Below are 19,530 nucleotides of genomic sequence, written 5' to 3'. Positions count from 1 at the left end.
ATCCGTAAAGAATAGCGACAGCTAAAGGAAACCATTCAGCAGGTAAGAATGAGATAGACTTTTCAGTGCCAGGCAACCATTGCGCTGTAGAGAAGTGGAACAACATTCATGGTACTGCTATTGTTAATCGAAAGAACTTTCTTTTGTTAACATGGTACCCACTAACGCATGCATATGCATTTTTCTCCTGTAGTCCTAGAGGGATAAAGACACATATAATTACGATGGAGGTGACAGGCCTGAAAATGTGAGAATTGAAGCAATATATTCCCTTGTATATATGTTTTCTCTTTTGAAATATCTCAATAGTTTTACAATTTGTTTCCTGTAAATCTCATATTTTAATACTCCTTAGACCTTAGTAATGCATAGGTGTAATATTTGTTGATATTGCAATTTTGAAGGATCTGCTTTTCTTGTATAGATCTATTTTTTTTAATCTTGAAGGCAGTACGAGAGGCCCTAATGACATATATACAGTACTAACAAGAATATGGGGGCTTTCATAACTTGAGGTAGCTTCCATCTTCTTGTTGTGTATTTATTTTTCTTAGATGAAAATCTTACACCAAGAAGTGGGGTCTCTCAAAAAATTATCATTGTTATTCTCCTTTTCATTGTTTGGTTTTTTTTCTCAATATATGCTTCTACAAAAAAAAGTAGGTCGGCCCCATGTTGCCACCGTGGCCGGTGACTCGGGTGGATCCAATCCCCTCGGCCTCCAGGGTCACCGTGTCCTCTCTTCATTACCTCCTTCGTTGCCGAAGGATGCTGACGGGCTAAGCCTAGGCGGTCGACGATGATGGCGGAGGCTCCTGCCTTCATTGCATCGGTGGATCACACGGAATCTCTGGGCACATGGAGCATTGCCAAAACCAGCGCCAGGGTGGCACTCGGCTGACTCCCGACGTTGGTTCCACACAAACACATGGGGAGGGGAACTATATGTTACAATCTGAAAATGGCTAAGGAGACATCAGATCTACCTTCTTGTCTCGGAGGGTGTCATGGGTGGCGCACAACTCCCCCCTATCGACAGAAACACATGGGGAGGGGAACAGAACGGAGAGCGGGGCGGTTGGCGGGGACTCCTTGGCGGTCCGTGGGGAAATACAATGTAAAGAAGAGAGTGCGACATGAGGAAGGTGAGATGGGCGTTATCTGGTTTCAATGGAGAGGGCTCCAGTGAAAAATGTCCCGTTATGGCGGGAAACGAGCGGGGAGGTGAGGGTTCGGCAGGGAAAGAGAAGGGTGCGTCGTGGGTGTGGTTTTTTTAATTTGATCGGCCCGCACGTGTTAGAGATAACATGGAAGATAGTCTGGATAATCATATTTCTTCCTCACATATGGATATGCATGGATTTGAAGATACCCTATTCTCCAGACGGTTGAATTTTGGGGATCCTGTTAGATGTCCGTTTGATGTACGTTCACACTCGAACGTAGGAGGGAGAAATGAGCTTCCACTTTAGAATTTAATTATTTTTTTGATTTATTTATATGCATTGTAGCCCGTAGCAACGCACGGGCGTTCTACTGGACTGACATAAAGTCAGTGAGTTCAAAATTTCCATGTTTAGTTTTGACTAATGTTATGGTTCTTCATTGAGTTTTGTTCCAGGTATTTACCTAGATCCTTGAGATGCTATTCGTATTGGCCTGAATGCAGTTGAATTCTGAATCATAAACAAGCTGGGAGATTTGTCTTCCACATAGTAGGTGCTGATGCTTATGATTTTCTTCAAAAAAGATATGGGAAAGGCTAACCCAATATTTTAGTTTTCATTATGAGGACCATGTACATAATCGACCATATAGTTCAAAAAAGATCTATTGATGAAGGTTTGTTTGAGTTCCACTATTTCAGTTCACACATGTACATGTTCTGTATTTTTTGCAGTTTTTAGTGCATGCTCGGAGAACAAGATAAGAGGAGAGGCTTGAATCTTGAGATGACAAGGGTAGTCACCTGCTGTGACTAAAGGTTTAGTTTCATACTTCTGATGATATTGTTCGGATGATTGCCCTTGTACTATTCTTTTTAGTACGTACTAAAATATCTTGTTGTACGAAAATCTGATTTCTACTAAAACTTTGTCAAGTGGCTCATTTTTCTTGTACTAATATCTGAATTTTTTTACCGATTACTGAAATGTACCTTGTTACTAAAACTTCATAGGAAGGAGGTCAATGAAGAAAAAGGCACGAAAAGGAAGGAGCAACGCCACAGGGACGATGTTGTAGGCAGCGCTTTGGAAGGATTCGCTCCAGAGAAGTTACGGTAGTCGGCCATCGCCCAGGGGAAGCAGGGAGGATGTCATTCGAAACGCCTGGGTCTAGAGGAGTGTGTCCATGTGGTGGCCGAGGATGGCAATGAGCAATTGGGTTGGGCATTTGTCAACGTGATGGCGTCGTTGCTCAAGGTACCAACACCCTTGTTTTGACCCAATGTTTCTCGGCTAGCTGTGCATGGCTGGGACTGTTTCGTGCATATAGGGGACAGCTCATGCCATCCACTTCCAAAGCAATAAGGTAGCCATCCATGTCACTGTCGCTTGCTGTTAGTTTTTTTGGATTCCATAGGTGTTCCTTAATGCATCAATCATTTTCAATTAGGACGGGAGTCTGAAAAATGTTGTAAGATTATCGCCATTTTTTTAAACTACAAAAGTCCAAAGATTAGAAGCATGATCTTTTATTTTTCATGTTGCTCTACCTCTGTAGTGTCAAATCATAGGAACTTTTATCACATATGCTAATTTATCCTTGATGGCAAATAATCCGAACAAAATATTTGGAAGTAATGGAGGCCTCGCCAGAGTAAGGGGGAAAATTGTGGGAGTGGACGCACATCATGTAGGCGAGACGGCAGAGTTTGTGGTTGTACTGGCCATGAGTGCGCATAAACCACTTTACACTAATTACTTTACATTAATATTGTTGTTTGTAGACTTGAAAGGAGAAAATATTGGCAAAAAGTCCCTCAAAGTTCGTAGTCTGAGTGTAGAAGGTTTGGGGATTTTGAGCCGGATGGGCCATTGATGGTTGCGGTTGGCTTGGATAGGGAATGTAGAGATAGTAAGTGAAGAGGAGCAGGAGAACGAAGACGAAGAAGAATAATGGTTTATAGGCAGAAAAAAATTAAGAATGTTGCTTAATGTGCATGAGGATCCATACAATGTATATTTGACACGATTAAAGTTGACTCATGTCGAGCCTTGGGGTGGTGGTGGAGCGGTCATGGTGGACGGTTATTGTGCAAGAATTTGTTAAACGCATCAAATAGATATTAATTCGTAACATATTTTTAGTTCGATCATCGCACTATATGTATGCATTGTCAAATTGCCTTTTATTAACAGTTTACAATGTAAGTGAAGTGGACTTAAATTATTACTCGATTATACCTGTGCTAGTTTTTTTTACATGCATTATGTTTACATAATTCCAGCAAAATATTTCAAGAGCTCGTGGCAACGCACGGGCATTATACTAGTCTAGTATAGTGCATCAGTTTTGAACTCTTGAATCTCAGGGCCAAGGAGCTACAGTTGGAAGTGGGGGGTACTATTGTTCTCTAGAACCATCGTTGTACTATCAATGCAGGGGAAGTACACCTGCATAGTGGCCTAGTGGGTACTCTCGGTGCTATATTTAGCCGCTCCTCTCACGTAGGAGTAGCTGGCCTACTCAGCCGCTCCTCTCACGCACACACTAGCAGCCTGTTTATCAGCGACAGTTACTGCGGGGGCAGAACATTTGAGTTATTTGATACAGCAAGACTAGGCTTTTCGCTTCCATTTGTGGAGGTGTAATGGATCTCGTTGAACTTTGTTAGTAGTTCCTTCTTTATGAATGAGATGAAGCAAAGCTTTTGCCTCCGTTTAAAAAAACAAGTCAAGAGGAATTTCTTTTATAGTAGAGCCGATAATGGAGTGAAGTCCATGCGTGCAACGCCACAAGCTACATAGTAGTAGTAGAGCACTTTACGTACAGAGCCATATTGCACAGTTCCCAATGCCCCGCCAGGCTTTTCCAGCTCCTCGGGCTTAATTGGGAGGCGCTAGTTTAAATATGCTACTAGCTGATGAGGAAGCTGCAAGCGAGGTGCGGCTAGGGCGAGCACGCGAGCCATGGGATGCTGGGAAGGAAAACCCGTTCATGTGGCTAGGCTGTCCAGTGCACCCAGATTGTGGGGCCGCACGTCCGTTTGACTTCAAAACTCAAACTATCCGTGTAAAATATTGGCTCGCAGCGAAGTGTAGTAGTACTATTTTAAAAAAAGGCCGCCGTGCGTTCGGCCGGGATCGAACCCACAAAACAAGGTATACACTCCCGCGACCACTAGTAGTACTCGTTGGAGTACAACACAACCTAGAATCGCCTTTTGTCGCTAGTAGTACGTACATTGTTCCTTACAAGAAACCCCTAATAATGCAAGAAACCACTAAAATGCCAAGAAACTACTACCACTGGCATACGTGGCAGACTTAAGATAAGACTACCTTATCAACCATTGTACATGCTCTTACCAACAAAAATCCTCGAGTGACCTCCTACCTCCGGCCCGTCCACCTAGTCATCCTCGGCCATGGGACGCAGCTACCGCCGCCGGCAGAAGGCGAGGTCAAAACCGCCGGCGGTGCGGAGCCCATGTTGCAGCAGCCCAGATGCCAGCTCCGTCCGGCGCTCGCGGTCGCTAGCTAGCCAAGATAGCTCTATCCAGCTGCTTGTCTGCAAGGTTTGCTAGCTAGATTGGCACGGCAGCGCGGCGTCTTGCTCGCACGCGCCGCGCTCAGGCCAGCCATCTGGCTCGAGCGAAGGCCAGCGCGGCGGCTTGCTCACTCGTGAGTCATGCCCGGGCCAGCCTGCCAACCCGTGCGGAGGCCAGCGCGGCGTCCGGCCCGTCCGGCGGAGCGGCGGCCAACTCGCTCATCACCGGCGCCACCGACGAACATGCATCAGTACTGTTTGAAGTAATGTTCAGGAAAAATAATGATTTGAGGGGGAATAACAGGATAGAAGGTCAGATGTGGGTCCCTTATGTCAACGGTCAAACAAAATGTGTTGGTTTAAGCTGCCTCGTCAGCACGAACGTGTGGGCCAACCCTGTCATAAATGGGTTTAAACAAACCTAATCGGTAGGAGTACTAGGTAGTAGTTTTTGGCATGGATTAAGAAATTTTGGGTATGTTTTTTCTATTTTTTGTACAATAGATTCTTCCTAGGGCTGGTTGAAAGTGGTAGTTTTTTGTTAAATACTCTACATATTGTAAGTAGGAGTGGAAGTTAAGCTTTGCAAGCCAATAAGCAAGGCTAGTTACATAGTTCATATGTGTACATGATTGAAAGTAAATATCAACCGTTAGTGACTAATATCTTGATGGAAAACTCGAAACTATGGAATACTAGGAAAAAATGCATGGTTGGAAATACTAGCAATGTTCATGTCCGTTGCAACGAATCATAATTAGAATAATACTTATTCACAAACTTGGTACAAAACACTCTAATTTTGATATACATATGTCACTAGAGATCTATTATGTTTCAATTAGAATATATTCCTTGGGCTGTTTTGGTGAGGTCAGGGAGGGATGTGGTTGGTTTTAAGATACTAATTATGGGTTTTTCTGCAAATTGGTAGACAAGTGGGATGTTGGTGAGAAAAGGCAACAACTTACCTCACAATCGTTAGATGTAGATCTAATGGTCAGAAATGACGGATGGCAGACACACCAACATCACCAACTTAGTCTTGTGTAGGAGTACTAGCAAGATCCGTGCATTGCATGGAACATCAAGATGCATTTTTTTATAAAACACTTGTTGTGGTTGACCCTTGCGGGAGTAATCCCATGTGTAAAAACTAATGATATCTCGAGAAATATGAGATAAGGTGAAGAGGAGTGGGGTGTGGTGGTGGTTGGTGGTCGGACTGAGCGGAGGCATGGGGATTGATGACGCCGGCAGCGGCCACCAGGCCAGTTTGTTCCAGAGGCTTCCTTTCTTAATTGCTCAACAATGAGGTTTGTTGGAGATAGGGATAAACGAGGGAAGGCCTTGTCTGCAAAGGTGGAGAGGGGTGCGGGTATCTTTTAGTTTAATTTCCATCCGTCAGATATAGATCGGACGGTCTATATTACAAGATGGCACACGTACCATCATCACTAACTCGTTTTTTTATAAGAGAAGAAATATAAGTATGGAGATACAAACGTATTATTGATACTTGCTTCCGTAAACTAGCATCTACATTCTATTCAACGCCTCGGCATGTGGGGCCTTACCACAATGACTTCTCAACCGTGTAAAACAAAGATTTTCCCGTCGCCGACAAGGAGGGGGTGATGGCGGCGCACTTTTTGGCTTGCTCTAGTCCTAGTAGTCATACTAGGTGGTCTAAGCACGTGTAGATTTATTACTTTTCACGTCTCATGTTCGCCGTACTGCCACGACTGTTGATGAATAGACGGTAAGTTATTCATGGGGAAACCCTTGATGAGCGTGTTTGCGACAGAGAGAGAGAGAGAGAGAGAGAGAGAGATTGCCTGTGTGATATGTTAGAGACTGAGGCAATGATAACAGATTCTTTGTGTCTATGTGTGTGGAGGATAGAGAGAGACATGTACATGGGGCTTTGTATTGTGTAACGTGGAGACACATATACATAATTAGAGAGTGAGTGTGTGAGATACACATGCGGACATGGGGAGAGATGAGGATCCAGATAAATGGGTGTTTGTGCGTGTTTGTGTGTGTTTGTGCACGCGTTTGTGTGTGAGAGGGAGAGAGTGTACGTGGAGTAGAGAGACCACTAATATGTAAACCTAGTATAAGGGAAGGGGGAATGGTGTGACATGTGTAGTAGCGGGATAGCACGGGTGCGGGCTGGGGAAGCAGACTATTTGGAAGAGACATCGAGTGTGTGTGTGGGAGAGGGGTGTGAGAGCGAGAGAAAGAGAGATCTAGAGACGGAGAGAGAGAGAGAGAGAGAGAGAGAGAGGAAGAGAGGCGCTGAGAGGGGTCGTTTGTGTCCATAAATGGCGTATAGATAGGGAGACAATGTTGATGTTGTCCGAAATTGGCCTATGAACGGAGACACAAGGGAAGCGAGTCATCGTGTGTGTGATAGGGACTTCATGAGAGATCTAGAATAGATGGTGTAGAGAACAATGTGCGAAATCGAGAACGATTATACATTAGGGAGCTATGCAAAGAGTCACGACATATATGTATGCAGGGAAGGAGCTGGGGCGGGTCCGCATGTGGGAGAGATAGAAAGAGGAGAGTGGTGCACAAGGAGACAAAGTGTGCTTGTTTGCAGTGGGGGTGGTGTGTGAGGTGAGTGCGCGAGAACCAGATAACTAGGGAGATAGACGTTTGGGGGCGACGTTTTGTGTGTATGGGAAATATACACTCTACATAGTGCGTGTGCTTGGGTAAGAGAGATAGAGGGAGACCTAGAGAGTGAGGGAAGAGATGTGTGCATGCCCGAGAGACAAAGTGATAGAGACCTATGTTGGGGTCCGAACTTTACAAGAGAGAAGGGTGTTAATGTGCTCGTGTGTTGGTGTTTGGGGAGAGAACGACTTCTCTATGTGTGTGTGTGTGTGTGTGTGGTGGTGGGGGGGTGACTTCGGATAAAGAGTGAGTTTTCTATATTTGAGGGACTTTAGCGTAATTGAGATATTGTGCACTCATGGTTGATCCATTTGTTTCACAGTTTGTACTATGAGATAATGATACTTTTGAACATACGTGATATACCTTGATGTACCAGAATTACAAACCTAAGATTGGAATTTTGGAATTCGACTCCATCATTAGCTTTTGTAATTCATTTAAACGGAGGTACATTTTTTAGGCCGAGATTTCATGATTTCAAATTCATATATCAAACCTAGAGATATACACATACGGGCATGTTCAAACTTATAATCATCCACTTTATTCATACACATACACATTTTTGCTTTTGTCATCATATTTAGGATAAACACATTTGGAATTTCATTTGAATTGGACCGTATGATGGTATTTGCTTGTAGTAGCTCAATGATCCATATTTGAATTGAATGGACAATCTAAGTTTCGAGTTGGAGACATTGATTTTCAAAACTTGCACTTTTTTTTGCGTGCAAAACAAACAAATTGTCGGCCATGATATCATAGTCGGCCGTATGAGAGCAGAATACTTATAATTTTAGGCGCCAAAAGCTTTCAAACTTCCCGGTCACATCAAAATATCACGCGCCCGAAAGTTTAGCCCTGCGATATTCCTGTTTTACCCCTACCACATGAACGGAAAAGGGATGCTTTGGTAACTCCATTGTTTTCCCCTCTTTGCCCCCAACATTCTTCCCCAGAGCCCCTCCCCTTCCCCTCCCCGACCCCCCAACCACGGCAAGCCACCGAATCTAGTCCTCCACCGCAGCGGCGGACCTCACACCCCGCCGAATCTACCTTCCGCACATTGGAACCCCCAACTGCCAACTCACCACTTCACCGGAGCCGCTTCAGCGACTGGCTTGTCCACCGCTCCAGATCTCCTTGACCGCCATCATGGTCCACCGCACCGGATCTGCTTAACCGGTGCCCTCCACCACAGCGTAGGCCCTTCACTGACTCCCTCGTCCGCCCCTTCGTTGGCCCTTCATACAAGCCCTCGTCCGACGCAACAGATCCGCCTCACCGAAAGCACTATACAATGCGCCCGCCGAAGCCTTCGCCCACTGCATCGGACCTGCTCCACAGACGCCATTCAACTCCACCGGCCCTGCTTTACCGACGCCGCAGCCTCATCAGGTTATTTTGATTTGCACTCCTTCAGTTTTTTCTCTTTATCGTGTAACTGTTCACTTACCACAGATGAGCTTTCTTGTATGTCGACAGGCGCCGCAACCGTAGCACCGGAGCCACTTCAGTGACGGCGACAGCCGGCCCAAACTCAACCGCAACATGAGCACCATCGATAATCCTTAGCTATCAAGTATGACAATGATACCCATACGCCGCTTAGAATCAGGTACTATTATCCAACGGCCGGCGCCTACATTCACTTTCCTAGCATAAGCACTACACCTTTGAATTTCTTCAGGGCATCATTCAGTTTTTCATGAGACGCGTTATTTTGCTTGCACCTGTAGGGCCATACTTCTGGCAGTGAACATGTTACATGTGTTAAATTACATACCAGTGCACATATAGTTAATATGCTTTAGTTTTGTTCTGATGCCACCTGTTGATTCCATCAGACAGCTTAATGTTCTCTATGCTTAATTACACATCAGCAAACTAGCATGTGGTTTCGCTGCTTTTTGTTCGTTTTACCCTACATTTTCTGATGCTAGCTATTACATCACTGCTCCGAGCCTCTGTTCATTACTTGTTTGTGTGTTCTTGATCTTCCCAAGTTGCATGACTAATTTGATGCTTCTATTAATTATGGAGCTGCCAACCCCATCAAGCAAAATATTTGTTCTTTTGGGGCTGGCACCTCGAAGAAGCATAAAAATAGAGGGAAGCAGATATATTGTCGTGTATGCACATACCCTTCTTTCATTAGTTTAGATGAACCATTGATGATCAATTCGGACCAGTGCATGCGATTAAAATTAATTTTACCTAAATAGATGGTGCAGAATAAACTACAACAACTAGATTTGCAACCACGTGATGCTGACGATATCTTCAAAGAACATTGCAACAGCAGCTAGGCTTCACAGCAACATATGGTAAGCCAGTGTGTTTTAGTACATATTAAATGTAATGCGAGTGGGCTGCTTTCTTGGCTTGTGCCCTCAACGTGTAATCCTACCGAATTACAAATAGTTCAGTTGTCTGCTTTGCTGTATTGCTTGATTCGAATGCTTGTTTGTTGTTACGTTATACCTGAGTTGGCCAATATGTCAGCAGTGCCTGCTGTACTATCGTAAATAAATGCATGCCTATTTCATTTGAGTCCTTAACTTTTCCTCTCAACTTCATCACAAGACTGTCTTCGTAGTTTATATGAGGCCACACTGTTAAGTGCTTTCTCAGATTATTTCAACTCCTTAGATGCCTTGGCTACTTAAATATAGCGGTTGTACACTCCCTTTCAACTTTCATCTTACCATTTTAATTTCTTTCCGGCTAATGCTGCTTCGAACCATTTAAATATAGTTTTCCATGCTTGGCAATAATTCGTCCGTCGTTTACCATGTAAGCTTACTGCCTGGATCATACGATAACTATCTCTTACTTATGTCCAGCGGAAACCTTTCAGGATGCCGTTCACACTAGGACACAATGTACAACCCCAGAATCTATTTGTGGAAGCAGTGCATCATCCATGTTACCAGATGGTAGCAGTTCAGAGGCAACACCACCGGAGAGCAGTCCGAGCACAAATATTATAGTACTTGAGGCTCTACTAGAGGCAGAAAGAGATGGTGTGGCTGCCATGAATGAGGTAATCTTTATCTTGAGGCTGGAAATTATGGAATTAGCGGCACACATTATGCAAGCAACCCAAGAATTGGAGGAAGTAAGAATGTTGCATTTGAAGACGGAGGAGGTCCTGCTGTTTCTGCTATCTGAAGCCCAAGGTAATCCCGGTTCTTCTTTAGATACTAGTTGAAATTGTCATTAGATTATTGTACTTGCATGTTGTGTCATGTCTCTGAATGGATTATGTTGCAAGACCCCCTATGTTGTCCGGAATTCCATGTTGTCCATGTGTTGTAATGATCCGAATTTTTTAGGCGAGGTAATCCTCAGTACTTGTATGATTGACATAAGGTGAACTGTTTTTCGTGTGAGCATATTGTATTGGATGAAATAACCGTTTGAATCAGAGTGTATCCAACCTACTAAATTCGAAGATCACGGCATTTCTAAATCATAATCATATATAAAGGTGGAATAAATCTTTGTTGTGGTTTTGAAGAAATGAATAACAAAACGTATAATTATCTGTGGATATTCGTAATCGAATACAAATTGGATTTGAATTTAGTTTGCCAGGTCCCAGGGCAAAGGTGAATGCTAATTCTCCCAAGTTTTGAACGAAGCGGCTAAACACCCACTATAATTTGTGGGCTTCCCGAAGCAAGTGTTTGCGAGATGGAAATTGTTGTCTACCCCTGACACTTGACATCCTTATCGACCGGATTTACACTACTGCCGATAGGGGTAGACTAGTAACTTCAATCAGACATGACACGACGGCCTCTGAGCCCATTCACACACGATGGGCGCCAAACATGGGCGGCAAAACACATTTGATTCAAGCTCGTCCGAAAGACATGTGTCTCTTCCTCCATTTCCCCATTCATACACGGTGGGCGGCAAAACAAACTCTCCTCATCCGAAATCGATGTAGGCTAATATTTTAAATAGGGGCAGATGTTTAACTTCCATAAGACGTGACACAACCGCCCTACCTGTCAGGCTCGTTCATACACCGTGGGCGCCAACCGTGGGTGGCAAAACACCCTCTCCTCGCCCGAAATAGTTACCGGCAAATATTTGGGAGATGCGAGATTACCGTCCTATCCCCAACCGACATGATGTCCGAAATTTTAAACGGGGGATAAGTTCGTAACTTTCCCCCATTTCAGAGAACCGCATCCCAAAGTTTGAGATCCCCCCTCCCCTCCATTTCCCCATTCATACACCGTTGGCGGCACGACAACCTCCGCATTGCGGCCAGCCTCCTCCGTCCACCACCCCATCCTCCACCTTGCCGGAGCCGCTACCCCTACCCCGTCGTCCACTGCAAGAGATGGACGTCTCTCATCCACGACGTTGGACCAGGATCCTTTCAACGCCTCCTCTCACTTCATCGGCGCCGTCGTCCACATTGTCGTTGCTGCTCCTACGACCGCCTCGTCCATGGCAACAGGATATACCCCCCGACCCGGCTGTCTGCCGTCTAAAGTCTTCTTCCCCGCCGCCAACAGCCATCGCACCCGCAGCACCCTCAACGTATCAGCATAGGCCTACACGGCGTCGCAAGAGAGGTGGTACTCTTCCATATGTGCTTAAGTTATTGATCTCACCCGGAAAATAGATCGTAATTTGTTTATTGTACTTTTCTTGTCCATACCAAATTGTAGTGGCTAGTTGAAAGCAAACATTGGTTGCGAAGTAGCTTTGTCCGGTTTGCACCTTCAGATCCGCCATGGCACGGGCACTATACTCGTAAAGCTTATGGTTTCCCCCCTTTATATTCACTACCATCATCGTAGGTGCTTCGTGTCGTGCTAGCACTGCTCCTCAAGACCTCAACCCATTACATGTTGAAATACGAATCTGATATGATGCTCATATCACTAAAATAGATAACGTTTAATTGGTCACCTAATGTTCCTATATTCGTTTCGAAAAGCATGTGTGCCACCCACTGATCCAGCTAGTTCCACTTTCCTGATTTTTCTCTTGATGCTTAGGGTTTTCCCCTTTTATCTACTCTACTATGATCTCCGTAGGTGCTTTCTGTCGTACTAGCATTACTCCACCCTTCAAGCTAAACAACACAACACTCAGAACTCGAAAGCTTAGTTGTTCAAATATGATTGTGATATGATACTGATATTAGTTAACCGACACATTTAATTGGTTAGCTAAAGGTCCAACTTGAGTTTCCAAATGCATGTCGCGACATATAGAGAGACAACATAATTGCATTTCTTTGTCACTTGTTGACCGTACTTTCTTGTCCATACCAAATCTTAGTTGTTATTTCAAAGCAAACATCGGTTGCTAACTACCCTTTGCGCGGTTTGCAGCTTCAGATCTGCCATCCCACCGCCACGGTCAACACTGTACTCATCATGCTTATGTTTTACCCATTTTATGATGACCACAATCAGCCTACGTGGTTCGTGTCGTAATAGCACTGCTCCACCCATCGAGCTAAACAAGCTTAGTTGTACAAATTCATATCTGATATTATTGCTGATAGTAAAACTGAGAGATGTTTACTTGGTTAGCTAAATGTTCCTACTTTAGTTTCGAAATGCATGTGAGCCACATATGGAGAGACCGGAAAGAATAGTATTTCTCTGTGCGCTCTGGTTCATCATGGGTGGACAACCGACATTGTATTGAAACACTTGTAATATCTTCAATCTGCTTGCTCTTCTGCTCTTCTTTAAGATGATACTCTTCTCTTGCAGTCGACTGGTCAGGTCGAGTTGTTCTCCCTTAGTATATTTTGAATCTGTCAGGTCAGGTCGACTTGTTCTTCTTTACTATATGTTGAAGCTATCATCTGCGAAGTGTCATCACTTCTGGAGCTCTCATATTTTGAGTAGTAGGCCACATTATATTAATGCACACAACAAATTATAGCATGCATGGCATCTTTTAAAAGAATTGCAGAGATAGCGCAAAGGGGTTTACAGGGAGGCAGTATTGGATTAGAATCACTTCTGCATTACAAATAAAATCTCACTTGTTTTTATGTTTTCATGCATGTCAGATATTGAACATTATCAAAATGAATATGAGAATGGGCGCACGAGAGGAATATTGCGGAATGATCCACTGGCTAACAAACTTGGCATGGTGGAGGATGCCTATCTTATTCACCCATCAAGGTGCTTGCTCTAACTTTGCAAAGTTGTATTGGTCGCACATATTTTGCATCTCACCTCTTGCATTTCTTCTACTTTGTTACACCATCTGCTTAGTTTAAGCATCATATATGAGTATATGCCATAACTATCCATTTTCTGTACCTATTCCATGTGTCGTCACACTATGTTTTTCCAGTCAAATGTTGTTCTTTCGTGATAGATGTCCAAAAGGAAGAGGGTGAGTGCAGATCCTCAAGGAGTACAAACTAGGTATTTGGAAAAGGTAGTGGTACCTGTTAAATCAGATAGATCAGCAGCCGCAGAAAACACAGGCCCAACTGTACCACACTTTACCCCTACTCCAGTGGCCAAACCCTATTAGAACTGCTGGGAGCCCAGCGTCAGGTACTGTCTATGATATCAATCCAAAATTTGAACTCCTAAATTTTTGCTTGTGCCTTACCTTCTCTCTTGTATGAAAACTAATTTCAGATGAATCTCCTTGCTCAAAGGATCATACGATCTCAAAACAATAATGGGCTCTGCATTGCTCTTGTCAGTACCTCTCTCCCTTTTGCCTTGTAACGCTGTACTTAATTAATTGCTATTTGATTATGTATCATTAGTCTGCACCTGAGCTTCATTATCCTCTGTTTCTTCCAATATTATTTGATCTATATTTACTCTTTGCAAAATGTAGAATAATGGCAACGCTTATAAAGAATTTTCTTTGGGGAATTTATTGAATTATCCTTCCATCAACATGGAGAAGGGCTTTGTCCAGCCCGTGTTAACATGTAATGTAAGTTCATACTTCTCAAGCCTTCAAACTTTGTTCTAGTATAGATTTGGATAGGCATCATTGCCTCCACTACTGTTTGCTTTGCTGTTTACATCTGATTGGATGTTTGCAACAACTACCAGTTTCAAATTGTCGTTGTAAAAACATGTTCCTTATGCAGAACAGATCCATTTATTTGCTTATATAATTGTGAAACTTGTTACGTGTCTCCTTGTTTCTCTTTCAGAGTCGTATCTCTTATGCCAGGCAGAACTTTAGGGAAGATAGTGAGCCAAACCATCTTGAGGATAGCGAGATGACCCCAAGGTCCTGTCTTGATGAAGACAGTGAGTTGAAGCTACTCACCAGCAGGTGTGAGACAACCTCTGTGCAGTCGCTGCCTCAATCAGTTCGACTTCTTCAGTCTCAACTTAAAGTGGAAAGGCTTGCTTCAGCTCAGCTCCGACTTGAAGTCAAAGATGCAATGAAGATGTCAGAGGACTGTCGTGCGCACCATCATGCCTTAAATCTAGTGTTGATGTATCTACCGTTGACACAACTGAGGTCTACTCAGCTTCTTCAACAGTTTGGGGGGCCCGACCTGGCCAGGCCTAGTGCCTTCTGAAGTGCTCTTAGTTTTGTATATTCTTTTGTCGGCGCGTTTATTTTCACTGGTGGCGAACTTTGATGCCCAATGGATGTAATATGTGTGATAGCAGTGATAGCCTAGCGTAAGTTGCTTGCTTATTTATTTCCTTGTTGTCTTGGTTATTTGTTTGCTTGTAGTCATTGCAGTTCTTTTTCCGCGGTTTGCTAGTGGCTGCAATAACCTATTTTTTAAAACTAGGCCACAATAACCATGGGCTAATATTTACTGTAGTGACACTGGGCCTCCTACGAGCCGTAGAAACAGTGGGCCTTCTACGGGCCGTAGAAATAGTGGGCCTTCTACGGGACGTAGAAATAATGGGCCTTCTACGGGCCGTAGAAACAATGGGCCTTCTACGGGCCGTATCATCAATGGGCCTTATACGGGCAGTATGATCGATTGGCCAAACGTGGGCCAATAACAGGCCGCATTATGGCCGTAAACAGGCTAGAGTTGGAATCATCCGTTCATGGGCCGACCATAACGGGCCATCGTTAATAGGCCGTATTTCATGACGCTATGAAAACGGCCCAATGTGTTAACGGACCACAAATGGGCCGACTGTAACCATGGGCTGAATTTGGCCCATAAGCAGAAAATGACAGTGACGGGCTGTAAGTAAACGAATGCTGGAAATGAGCCCAAGAATAAATGGGCTCTGAGAAGGCCGAAAGATAACATGGGCTAGAAACGGCCCAACGGAATAACAGGCCCTTAATGGGTATAAAGTGATACACTGTTCATTACAGGCCAGTTTCACCACGGGTCGTTAATGGGTGTAAAGTGATACACTGTTCATTATGAGCCAGTTTCACCATGGGTCGTTAATAGGCCAAGAGTTACATAGGGCCTCATATGGGCCGAAAGACGTCACGGGCCATACATGGGCCAGAAGTGAAAACGGGCTGGAATCATATTGGGTGGCCCAGATGATGCTACTGGGCCTAATTCGGATAGGGCGTAACGGACATTGGGTTAGCGGGCTGTAAATGGGCTATATGCGAACAGGCCGTTAACAGGCTTTACATGGGCCGGCCCGCCACCTTTTGACCAAGTCAAACGGGCCGCCCTTTTCACAGGAATGGGCCTTTGTTGGGCCATGCCACATGTCGACGTATCATAGGCGCCTTGTGTCCAATGAGTGGATGACATCTGCCCCAACGGTGAGCCGACACGTGTTTCCTCAAGCCAATGATGATTTTACACGTGGAAAATCCCCATTGGTCGGGGCTGTTAATTGGTTATCGGATCCAAAACCCGACCCGATAGCTTAATGCCATTCCATTATGGTGGATGCCACGTGTCGGTCACCCTTGACAAAAGCACTTCTGTGACGAGCGATTTATCGTCATGGAAGTGGACACTTCCGTGATGATAATTTTGGTAATGTCATGGAACACTTCTACGACAGCACAGGTATGACTATCTTGATTCTGTCATAAATTTGTCATGGATGTACATGCATGACAAAAAATGCGACCTACTGTGACAAACACGTATCATCACGGAAGTGTATTTTTTGTAGTGTGAGTGGCCCCGCGGGCGTGGAAGAAGAGCTGAAGGCTCGGGCATGGGCGCGCATAGGAGCGGGCATCTGCCACGGGGTCAATCCGAGGATCTCAGTGGCTACCCCTGCAATGGCCATGGCAGACGGCGGTTCTCGGCCACGGCGAAATACCTAACGAGAGCAAACGAGAGGGGAAACTAGGGAAAGGCAAGAGGAGATCACGGCGGTGTCAATGGCACCCTAGGGGAAGACAGGGAAGCTTGGGGCGGCGTGGATCGAACGACAATGTCGCGGTGGCCGAAGGTTGAGGAAGACGACAACGACGTCGATCTGGGGGTGCTGGACTTGATCTCGTTGGCGCAGACGAAGTAGCGGAGGCATTCGGAGCTCCTGGACAAGCTCCTAGCCAGCAAGGAGGGCAGTGGCCGTGTGGACGGGGTCGGTCATGGTGGCCGTGGCATCTGACTTCGTCCAGATCACCGGGATCGAGCGAGCAAGGAAGAGAAGTGGATCTGGGAGAGGCGTTGAGGAGGAGTAAGGCCATGGGGGCAGGGGAGGCAGGGCGTCACCCGTATCCATTCCCCTTCGATGCAGGCGAGGTGGTCGGGCGGGAGCCCGGCTCTGTAGCGACGGGCTCGGGGAACAGGAGAAGACGACCATGTGGGGACTGGACCACTGGGCCGGTTCGGTGGAAAGGCCCGGGGGTAGGGGAATCCCCTTTTTCATTGTCCTTTTGGTTTTTAATGTATTCTAATCCGTTTCTCCTTTTTAACACTGTTTTCTATTTATTCTTATATCAACTAAATGGATTTTGTTAATTGTGGAACTATGCACACAATTCGAGCACAATATTTTTAGGTGGCACAAAAAGTTTGGGGCCAAAAGGAAATACATAAAACTAGGTTTATATTTAATTGGTTATTTTAACTACTGTTGGACCTCTTATTAGTTTGACAAGATTTAATTTTTGGGTCAAATAATGTTGGGCTCAACATGTCAAAGATCAATGGAATTTATAGAATATGGTGAACATTTTAGTTTTACTGTTTGACGAAATAATTTATTTGACTTTATTTTAAATTTGAATTGGGCTTTGATTTTTATCAAGTGGCAATTTGGCTTAGCAAGCCTGATGACATGGCATCATTAGGGGGAGGTCACTATAGCTGACGACTTGAGGTGTTACATAATCTTCCCATTTCTAAAATTTCATTGTTAAATGATTGGGGGAATATATCACACTATCCATTAGTTCAGTCAAACTCACCACAAGTCCACACATTATTGCCAATTGAGTAAGTCTTATTGGCGGGGAGAATAGGCTATGTGTGTGTGTGTGTTAGAGAGAGAGAGGGGGGGAGTGAGGAAGAGGGAGGGGGAGAGTGTGTGTGTGTGTGTGAGGATTTGATGGTAAAAAAGGTCGCCAATGTCGTAATATTGAACTCTTAAAGTTAATGTGGCCCCGTTGCAACGCACAAGCGTTCTTCTAGTTGTATCTAGACAATCAATTCACTGCAAATAATATACCAGTCCTGGTGCGGTTGCTAGATACATTAGTGCTTTCATTGCACCGAGATATGGAAATTCAGTTCTAATATCTCTTCATCACTACACTTAGGTATAAATGGATATTTATCTCTACTAATTAAGAGAGATCTCACAACCATAGTTAGTTGATGGGTATGACTTATCCATTTTGAACTTTTCAACAATCTTTCGGATAAATGTAGGCTGGTGAACAAGTATTCCCGAAGGAATACACTTGAGTTCCAAACTCAAGCAATGTTTGGTCTCAACTAAATCTTTCATCTCACACTTCGCCTTAAGATGATTTACTTGTCTCGTGTATTTCCTGTGTAGTTTCAATGATATTCAGATCATCAACATATACAAGATGCAAAATCCATCTTTATATTTCTTGATGAACATGCGTGAGCAATATCAATGTTTGAGTAACCCTTCTAACAAAGGAACTCACCCAGTCAGTTATACCACATCCTCACCGACTACTTGAAGTCATAAAACGACGTCTGAAGCTTTACACAACACATGTTGCAATTAAATTTCAGGATCTTCATTTATTCGGAATTATCTTAGAGATATCTGAATCAGGTGATTCATACAACTATGTAGTCAGTAGTCACAACATCCATCAGTTGGATATACAAATTCATTATTCACTGCCAATGATATCAAATATCGAAATGTTATTCCACTCATAGGAGAATATGTTTCATCTTATATGTGATGACGGGTCTCTGCGTGAACCCCTGTGGTATACACCTTGCCTCGTGTGTCACCACAATATTTCGTTCCTCTAATGAACATAAACCAATCGTGCTGATAACGTATTAAGAACAGAGATATAGAAAGAAATCGACAGACAACAAATGAATCAAGCAATTCATTTATTGATGATGATCTGTACAATATATAACCCTTGAGGGGACGCGTCCAACAAACACTTTAATCAACATATTAATTAATTTCTAATGCTTTATTCAAAAAAATACATACTGGGCCGATTATTATAAAATCTGTATTGGGTTGATTAAGCAGATGTGTGGCGTTGATCGGAAGAGGCTCTACCTTTTTTGCGCCAAATCCTATTCGGCCGAAATCACTAATTGAGGAGGGCTCCCCGCTACAATTAGTCGGGGAGCGCTTCGTGCGCGCCAAGTGTCACGCGCGGAGCGCTCCCGAGACTTTTCGGATGCGCTCTGCGCGTGACACTTGGCGCACGCACGGCTTCTCCCGTGATTTCCAGTTTCCGGTTTCCCTTTGTGGTTTTTCTTTTTTTCACTTTAGTCCATATACTTCTAATGTTTTGTAATACCTTTTGATCTATTTTGAGATCTGTTTCTCGTTTCTCTCTGTTGTGGGCGAACCCTCATCGCGCATTGTTTGTTCTTTGCCGTCGTATCCGCCCGTCGCCGCCGCTGCTCTTGTCGCGTGGTTCCGGCGGCAGTTGTTCCGGCCGCCACGCTTGTTGCCTGGTCTTACGATAGTCCTTCTTTAGCATCGA

General features: G+C 44.3%; 1 long non-coding RNA gene across 2 annotated transcripts; it reads left to right on the top strand.

The window, feature by feature from the left end:
- Positions 1-364: 364 nt before the first annotated feature.
- On the top strand, positions 365-1,975 carry LOC119305369. 2 transcript variants are annotated; one of them, XR_005148642.1, is made up of 3 exons: positions 365-515; positions 1,622-1,719; positions 1,901-1,975. It is a non-coding gene; the product is annotated as an uncharacterized LOC119305369 (long non-coding RNA). The 2 variants fall into 2 exon arrangements; XR_005148643.1 differs by having other exon boundaries at positions 370-515; positions 1,622-1,715.
- Positions 1,976-19,530: the final 17,555 nt, after the last annotated feature.

Source organism: Triticum dicoccoides, chromosome 5B (genome assembly GCF_002162155.2).
Source record: "Triticum dicoccoides isolate Atlit2015 ecotype Zavitan chromosome 5B, WEW_v2.0, whole genome shotgun sequence".
In the NCBI taxonomy this organism is placed as follows: domain Eukaryota; kingdom Viridiplantae; phylum Streptophyta; class Magnoliopsida; order Poales; family Poaceae; genus Triticum; species Triticum dicoccoides.
This window is presented reverse-complemented; position numbering and strand designations above follow the sequence as displayed.